Source organism: Phoxinus phoxinus (assembly GCF_949152265.1).
Source record: "Phoxinus phoxinus genome assembly, chromosome: 6".
In the NCBI taxonomy this organism is placed as follows: domain Eukaryota; kingdom Metazoa; phylum Chordata; class Actinopteri; order Cypriniformes; family Leuciscidae; genus Phoxinus; species Phoxinus phoxinus.
The window spans coordinates 23,558,228-23,567,390 of NC_136881.1; the positions used below are offsets into that span (position 1 = coordinate 23,558,228).

The 9,163-nt window shown below is 36.1% G+C and overlaps 1 protein-coding gene across 2 annotated transcripts in view; it reads right to left on the reverse strand.

The window, feature by feature from the left end:
• Positions 1-3,381, reverse strand: part of igf2bp2b (insulin-like growth factor 2 mRNA binding protein 2b) — a 47,858-nt gene extending 44,477 nt beyond the window's left edge. For both annotated transcript variants that reach the window (XM_079617334.1, XM_079617332.1), the window contains exons 1-2: positions 3,066-3,381; positions 2,492-2,533 (exon numbers count right to left, since the gene is read on the reverse strand). The gene's annotated coding sequence lies outside the window, so the exon portion shown is untranslated. The remainder of the gene's footprint in view (positions 1-2,491; positions 2,534-3,065) is intronic.
• Positions 3,382-9,163: the final 5,782 nt, after the last annotated feature.

The window sequence follows — 9,163 nt, forward strand, 5'->3', positions numbered from 1 at the left end:
AGTTAACATGAACTAACTATACTTCTACAGCATTTATTAATCTTAGATTGTGTTCATTTCTAATAATACATTATTAAAATCAAAAGTTGTATTTGTAAACATTAATGCACCGTGAACTAACATGAACAAACAATGAACAATTGTATTTTTTATTAAATAAAAGCAACAAATGATTTGCTGTAAAAATATATTGCTCATTCATCAAATGAATCAACTAATATTAACAAATGATACCTTATTTTTAAGTGCTATAACAACAATATAAACTACAAATATATAAGTTATAAATCAACAGTTGATAGAACCTCAAATACAAACACTGGTTTTGTAATGCTCAGTTCATGATGTATAAATGATTCCTAATCACAAAGATTTATTATATTAAATTTACTGTTGGAAAACCATGATAATAATATTGATCACATTTGCTGATACTTTATGTGTTTTCCTTTTTGGTCAGTTGTAAATCATTATTATCATTATTTTCTTCATGAACTTACATTGTAAAATATATTAGTTTGAACATTTGAGAAACTGAAAATGTTTGTATCACACCAATTTAAAACAGAATATTGATATAGTTTATTTTTACTATTATATATAGTTTAACATTTCATGGATGTTTTGTAATAGAATAATTATCGTAATAAAATAAGTATCATTTAAATAGTATCATTTGAAAAAAACTGACTGGATTAAACGAATATTGACAAATAAATATTTTTATTAGTTGATTTAAACTTAAGTTTTTATTTATTTGAGGTTTAACATTTTACTCTCAAACCATTGAGTTACAAAATCCCTTGCCACAAACCACAAAGATCTCAATATGCATGTTGTGTCTATTAAAAGGTATAATAATAAGTTTGTATAATATGTACATATAACATATGGCGAATTTACGGTACTTAAAAGCAGCAACATCACAGCAACTAAAAGTGGGCCACAGCACACCATGTACAACAATGCAACCGATACAAAGGACTCAAGTACACATAATGTTAATGTCAAGTACCATTACAGTGGACTCTAATTATATTCTTTGCCCCACATCCCACCTCTCTTTGTGTGAAGACAACAGGGAATCTCTATTAATACTATCTAGTAATACCTGCATGATGTTGTTCTTGGTGGCCCATTAGCAAAATTTAAAAGAAAAACTATTCTTATGAAAATGTCTAATAAAATCTAATAATTCCCTCTCATACTTATGGAATGCTTTAATCTAGAATGAAAACTTGGCAAGATACTGTACATAAGTACTTGCAAAAACATTTTGATCAGCCTGTTCTGTTTATTTGGGTTGTGCACTTTAGACAAAAAAAAAAACATGAAACTCCACAAAATTATGTTGATCATGGTTGATTTTGTATGGATTTTTCAGATTTAAAAAGTTTCCATTTGGTCCCCACCAATCATGAGTTAGAGGATGGGGTTTCCCTGCTATTTTTTTGTTTGTTTGTTTTTTTCTCGTAAAGTATAGAAAATGCATCTGCAAACACATGCTAAAAACTACTGCAGGGTGGCAGCATAGGAGGAATGTAAAGCTGGTCACGTGGTTGTGTTCTGTGTAGTTAAGTGACCTTTGCTATTCAAGCATGTTTGCATGTGTTTGAACAACTGGTTTGCATTAATGGTAAGCTCAATCTCTTTTACACCATTTTTTTTTTAAATCACAGTGATAATGCTTTTAAAAGAATGACTATTGTAGTGAATAAAGTATTGTAGAGAAACAAGCAGGCCGGCCGGCACCAAGCAGCCCAAGTCTATATTCGATATTTCTACACCTTTAGAACACCTTTAGATCTGTTGTAGCAGATAAACAGGGCAGTGCCTTTATAAACAAACATAGATCATGCACATGATACAGATTATAATATGAATCATTAATAATAATAACAACAACAAACTTCATTGTGTAACATTTAAAACCAGCAGATATTCTCTCATCTATCTGACTGTGAATCCAACAAGACGAAAGTTACAAAAACAAATATATAAATACAAATTAAACAGAGAAATGAAGTATAACTAAATGTCTGCTATACGAACTCCAATAGGCAATCCTCACAACATTAAGTTCAGACCTGGTTCCCTCACAGCCAATGGTGTGTACTGTGTAGGCCTATGTGTGTTTGTGTGCTGACACAATGGACAAAAGGCACTCGACTCGACCTAAACAGGAAGTTTGACTTTGTAGCATTTTAACAACCTTTGTCAAGCCCCGAGTTATTTTAACACATAGCTTTTGCCTGTAGATGTATTATACTAATTCGTAAATACTGATTATTATTTTTCCCTAAAAAAAAAAGAAAAAGAAAAAAAGTATTTTCTCATTGTTTGATCAACTGAGCAAACCAGCCACCGAAAACAACATTTCCAGTTACATAATAAAAACTTTGGATATAAGTGCGACTAGGCCCACACGACAATTCAAACAACTCTATAAGCACAGTGGTAAGTTAACCCAGTCAACAGAAGAAAAACTTACCTTAGGTTTTGGGAAATCTTGAACGCCTTTCTGTGCTATTCCCTGAGAAAACATGGGCACAGACAACTTAAAGATCGTGAAAAGGCTTACATTTCCCAACGTCAGGATGGTTTATAATATAGCCTAGCTACCATACAAATCTAGCTCAAATAATAGGATAATAATATTATATATATATAAGAGTTATGTTCACTAAATGTATAAAAGGTTACAAAAATGGCCATGTCCAACTATTATTTTTGGGGAAGCAGGCGCAAAATAAAGGGTGCCAACCTAAACAAAAACTGTTCCTTCGCACTTAAAACTGGCTCATCTGGACGTCTTTACATTAAACTAGACCTTAAACGTTGCTTATTTAGGACTTTAGTGACTATCGACAGCCTGTTGAATAGGCGAAATTAAACTCAATTCTCATTTATAAGCGAGCTTGACCGAAAGGATCCATGCAATCACACACCCCTCACCCTGAACTATATTATCATCTCTTTTCTTCAACCCCATTGACCCTAAACACAATCCACCTCGTAGAAACATACTCAAATGTTGCACCAACTTGGCAAATGCATAAACATACCGTTTCGTCCCGTGAGGTCTTTCAAATAAATTCGCCAAGATATTACAGAAAATTATTTCTGCGGGAAATCCGTGAAATGCACCGCCCGGCGGAAATATCCAAATTGCATCCCTTCATAAAAAAATAAATAAACCAATTTCTCATGAATGCGGGTAACTGAAAAGCGTGGAGAGAACTTGACTTGTTCTCTTAAATATTCACGTGGTTAATAATATTTTCGCGTCGTTTCGCGGTAGTGAGAGGAGTGGCTGTCTTCCCGATGGTACATGGACTCTGTCCAATCAGAACTATTGTCCTTCTTGACCATGGTTTACTTGATAGCCCCTCCCCTATTTTACTATAGACGAAACTGAAACTCTTAGCTAATACAACGGGATAAACCTTTTGTTTGATTTGAGCTCTTTTTAATAGCCCTGCCTGCACTATGGCTACATGTTGACAGAATTAGTCAAGATTTAATAATAATTTCTTATAGTTACAACTTACAAGACTGAAGCTATTCAGATTTGTATTTGAAATTGATTGGCTCATTTTTTTTTGTCATTATGCTACAGATTAGCCTACTGCAAAAAAAAAAAATCATATTGTGGGGGATTAAACAATAATAGTTGTTTCATTTTAAGTCACCAGTTTTGTGATAGCTGCATAATGGTGTAAGCTCTTAGTATCTATTCATAAATGATACTAATAACTACAGTCTAATAACAGTCTACGCTTGCATTCAATAGGCTACTATAGGAGTAATAGGCTACCATTGATTAAAACAAAACAACAATAAAACAATTATGCTGCAAATTATTCAAAAATATAACTACAAAATTGGAGCAATGGGAACATTAATCATTTACCTGTAAATATACAAGTGATTATTCATTCATTAAACAATGTAATTAATCACTGTGCTTGTAAACCACAAAACTGGAATATTACAGTCATATTATAATCCTGTTCACTAAATAGTATACATCTATAGATTAGTGGTAATAATAACAGCTAAATCACTGTAAATGTAGACACTAGAAGACAGTAGTATACTGAAAATTCACATGAACATTTTTGTAGTGTTTCAATGGCTGCTAAACACATTTGTGGTCAGGGGAATTAACAAAAGCAGAGGCAAACTTCAACACATTTGACAGCTTTCTCTCACCAACACTTCAGGTTTTCCATTGGGACGCAGGGCCTATACATTTTGTTCAGATTCTGTAAAACAATATAAGAGAAATATTAAAATAAAAAAGGGTCTTTAAACAATAAACTGCAAACTGTCTAAGTAAATCTTGAAATGGTGGGTGACCTTTGGAAAATAACAATAATACTTTTAGAGGTTTAAGGAATGTGGAAACAAAAGCTACAAAAGAAAGAAAGAAAGAAAGAAAGAAAGAAAGAAAGAAAGAAAGAAAGAAAGAAAGAAAGAAAGAAAGAAAGAAAGAAAGAAAGAAAAATAAAAAATAGCTGATTAACAATAACAAACTTAATACGCTATACCATTTAAAAGTTTGGAATCACTAAAACATTGTTACAAATGGGAAATAAATTAATTCTTCCATATACAGTACCAATGTATAATTTATTAATCAAAAAATACAATCAAATACAGTAACATTGTGAATTGTGTCGCACATATTTTCACTGTGGGGAAACATTGAGATGCATCATAAAACATTGGACAGCAGAGCACTAATCTTCTCCTTAAAAGGAATTACATTAAAATATCGGTCAATACATGAATTTTTTTCATCATTATATATATATATATATATATATATAGTAATACAAATGTATTGTAATGTGTGTGCAACTATGAGTTTAACTACGCTGCAGCAGCATCCAAAACGTTTTTAGAATCATCCCATAAACATGTTAAGTTTGAAGTAAAATTGCATAAATTGTACCCTCGACACTTATTGCCCCCTAGTGGTGTTTCTTTTATTTACTTCAAAATCAAAGCGACATTACAAATGATCCGTATAACAAGTTATAAGTTAAGTGAACAGTTCAACTTTATTTTTTTTTTAAAAAAGAAAAAAAATCACATGATTTAAACAATTTCTTGTAGGCCTATATAATTCAGAAATACTATTTATCAGTTTTGCTTTAATAACAGAATGTTGTCTGATAAGGACTTCTCACGTTTGTGTAAACTATAAGGAGATACAAATAAAAAAATAGGAAACCTGCACCTGTACATCTAGTGGGTGGACTTAAGCCTGTAAATAAAAGACATGATTATACTTTATGTAAACAACACTCTAAAGAGGAATACTCAAAAACACATTTATATTTAGAAATTTGTGTTATCAAACAATATCATCTCTATACATACAGTAGCCTACTTAAAAAAATTGTTTATGTAAAATGTATTTCACATGTTTGCACGTTAGCTATAAGTAGGACGAGGAACTAAAAATATAACTTAATGCTCATTCTCTAACAAATTAATTTTCTATCAAAATAAAACAATATATTTTTTAAAAAAAATTAAACAATTTTTGTGCTTAGATTAAGGTGTGTTTATATCAATATAATATTGTCATTTATAAACAAGAGAAACTAAAGTCAAGTTCCCTTTCGAGTGGAACTCAATGCTGCGTCATGGCTTGACGCTATGGGGATGCTTCGTGTGACCCGGTGTCAGAAGCATGCGTTTACTCACGCCAACCTAGGATTGGCGGAACTGGATGGCGTAGTGACGTAGCGTAGTGCATCAATACAAAACCAAAAAAGATGCCACACCAGTGTGTCGTCAGCTTCTTTGTTTTCAGAAGTCGTATGTGTGAGCATGTGTTTGCTTTACCTGTATGTGGGGGTTGAACAAAGAGTTTGTTTCCAACATGTCATGAAAAAAGTGTAGGAGGTGTGTAACGCCTTGCCCGTGCTATATTATGGCCGACAACACTCATGACATGTGTGTGATTTGTATGGGCAAGGAAGGTCAGTCCTTGAGGGGGCTGACTGTGCTCATTGTGAGAAATGAACTCTCTGCAAGCTTCGATCCCACCTGGCTCTCTTCAAGAGTCAAGCCCCTGCACCCTGTTGTTCGGTTACCACAGTTGCAGAGGTGGCTCTGCGAACTTCAATCATGGAGTGCAGGTAGATTTGGCAGATAAGAAATGGGAGACAGGCGATAAGGGGGCCGGGAAGAGCGGTCAGGCACAGCCATCCCGGGATGGAGATCATCTCAGATCTCCTCTGGAATGGCAAAGGAAAAAAAACGGGCAATCCTGGCCCCCGAGGGTCACCCCTATTCTCAATGGCCATCCAGCCAGTGTTCTTTGAGGGACCTTCATCTTCATTAGGACATAAATTGTCTGAAATGATCGAAGAGTTTCTAGTTTTGAAACACTTCCTCCTACTCCGAAAATAAGCTATCATGTGTTAGTCCACACAGATAACACATTAGTAGTCTGTTAAATAAATCACCAGGGCGGTCTGTGTTCGCATCCACTTTTCAGCAGATTCTGATCCAGGCAGAGGAGAAGTGCAAGTTACTAAGAGCAGTTTACATCAAAGGGCATGTCATTTTGGGGCAGATATCCTGTCGAGGCAGGGGCTGAGGCCCGGGGAATGGCGACTCCATCCACAAGTAGTGGAGTCCATATGGCAGAGTTGTGGCCGAGCGGAAGTGGAGCTGTTCGCCTCCGAGGAGACGACTCACTGTTCCCTCTGGTTCGCACTCACTCCTCCAGCTCCAACACGGGTGTATCCTTTGCAGAAGAGTATTATCGACTAAACGTGACGCACGTATAAATTCCTCCTCCCCCTTTACATCGGTCACAATCATTTTAATTTATACTTTACCTTTGCAGTTTATATTAAGCACACATCTTACATATTTCAACAGTTCCTTTATTTGTATTTATTATGAATTTCTTAAATAACCAAACTTCAACAACATAAGGGCAGATCCTTTGAGCGCTGCTTATGACGCTCGAGTGGTCAAGAATATTCCAATACACAAATAAGCTTTCCTTCAATTCCTCCGTCCTTGCGTCTATTTCTTGCAAGTCTTCCCTCGCGTCCTACAGGGGTGGAGCTCAGACGCAAGGAAAGGAAGCGAGGAAAAGAAACGAGGATGCACAAATAAGAATTAAGAAGGAAAGGCAAGGAAAGAAAATGAGGATGGAGGAATCGAATGAAAGCTTTTTTATACATTGGAATACTTGATCACTCGAGCGTCATCAGCTGCGCTCAAAGGATCTGCCCTTATGTTGTATTAGTTTGGTAAGAAATTCATAATAAATAATAATAAAGCAAGATACCCTGTTAAAATATGTGAGAACTATGTGTGGTTTATATAAACTGCAAAGGTAAAGTATAAATTAAAATTATTGTGACCGATGTAAAGGGGGATGGAGAATATATACGTGCACGTTTAGTCAATAAAGCTCTTCCGCAAAGGATACACCTCCTCGCTCATGACTCCTCAGGAATCCTCCTCAGACCTCGCGGTGCAATTAGATAATTGAGATGTCCTTCAAGATGGCTGAGCTCGATCGGTTTCCGGGTCATAGGATGGAGGACGGAGAAGCGAGGAGGGATATTGAGAAGCACCCAACTATAAGCACTTCTCCTTGGCACGAGTCCCTGCAGCCATTTTGAGGTGTGTTTAAGCGTCAAGTGAGCGTTTATTGACCGTAATGGCAGTTTTGGTGCTAGTTTATGTTAAACATTTTGTAAACTTTATATTCTAATCGCTGAACACAAGTGTCCTTGCGTTATTCAGCCTGAGGGGGGCGCTCTGGTGTTGATTGAAAACACATGACACATGCATATTTTAGAATTGCTTTATTGACTGCCTCAGAATGTTGTTTTTGTATATCACAAGTTGTAAGAATTCTGGCGAGGAAAAGAATGCCATGTATATTCTCAAAACAAACACAACATAATTTTATAAGGCTATTCATTTGATCATGTTTAAACTAAAGGATTTATATTTTCATTAATTTGATACGCTACTCCACATAGGAAGAACAAACATGTCAGCTAGTTACTGACCTCATGCAGACTATACACATAGCTAAAGCGGATTGATAACGTATTGGTCTGTAGCGAGGTTTATGCTATAGGTAACATAAAAATCAGCGGAGGATATTTGAGAAGTAGCCTGGCTTTGGGACGGTTTAAACACTAAACACTGATCTCCAGAATCTAAGGAAAACGCAGCCTTCTCTGATTCTTGTGGACACTGGACTCCCAATGTGACTGCATGGATGACCTTCAACCTTCCAGAGATTGATGGACAATGCACAGTATATGCTTGTGAATTCCAAATGCTGGTAAAGAGCATTCAATATTTTTTTTTCCTCAGTAGAAAAAAGCTGCCCAACATTACTGAACCACACAAAATGAATATCTGGCATTTAAAATGGGCACTGGATGTATCCAAGTGATGAGTGATCTTGGTTCTTTAACTTCAGCACACTCTGAAATCCACAAGCCTGGTATCTGACAATCATGTCGACGTTGTCTCTTGACAAGAGTCCCGGTGGTTGAGTGCAGGGGCGCCGCTAAGGGGGGAAAAGTTAGGACAATTCTAAGGGCCCACGCACTTTTGGGCCCCCAGAGATTGATTTTATTAATGGAATGGGTGCGGTGGGGGGCCCAACCTCATATTCTTTCATAAGGCCTAAAATTTCTAGCGGCGCCCCTGGTTGAGTGACATCACCACCCAAAGATGTGACATCTGGAAGGTTCTGGCAGCAAATAAATAGATATAAATGGCCACCAGATGGGGCAAATCATTCAGCCTCCTTAACGGCTCACACCTGACCTGTAGAAAACTTAAAAATGCTGCCTTCGCAGAACGCATTCCAGATGTAGGCCTATCCTTCACTGCCTTTAATATCCCACAATCCTGTGCTTTCCATTCTGTGACAGTTGAGCTAGAAAAAGACGGCATCTGAAAGTTGCGGTTGCTGGTCAGTTTGTGTAAATGTATGTTTTTGACCAACGGTTTACACTTCTGATGTAATTTCTAGCGAGAAATTGCTGCTTTAATAATTATTTTTGTTCTCACATGACTCGCTCTATTTTGCTGTAGATTATTAAACTGTTACGCTGTCTGTCCGAAATCCGTGAGGTAGCCTATTCTTGCG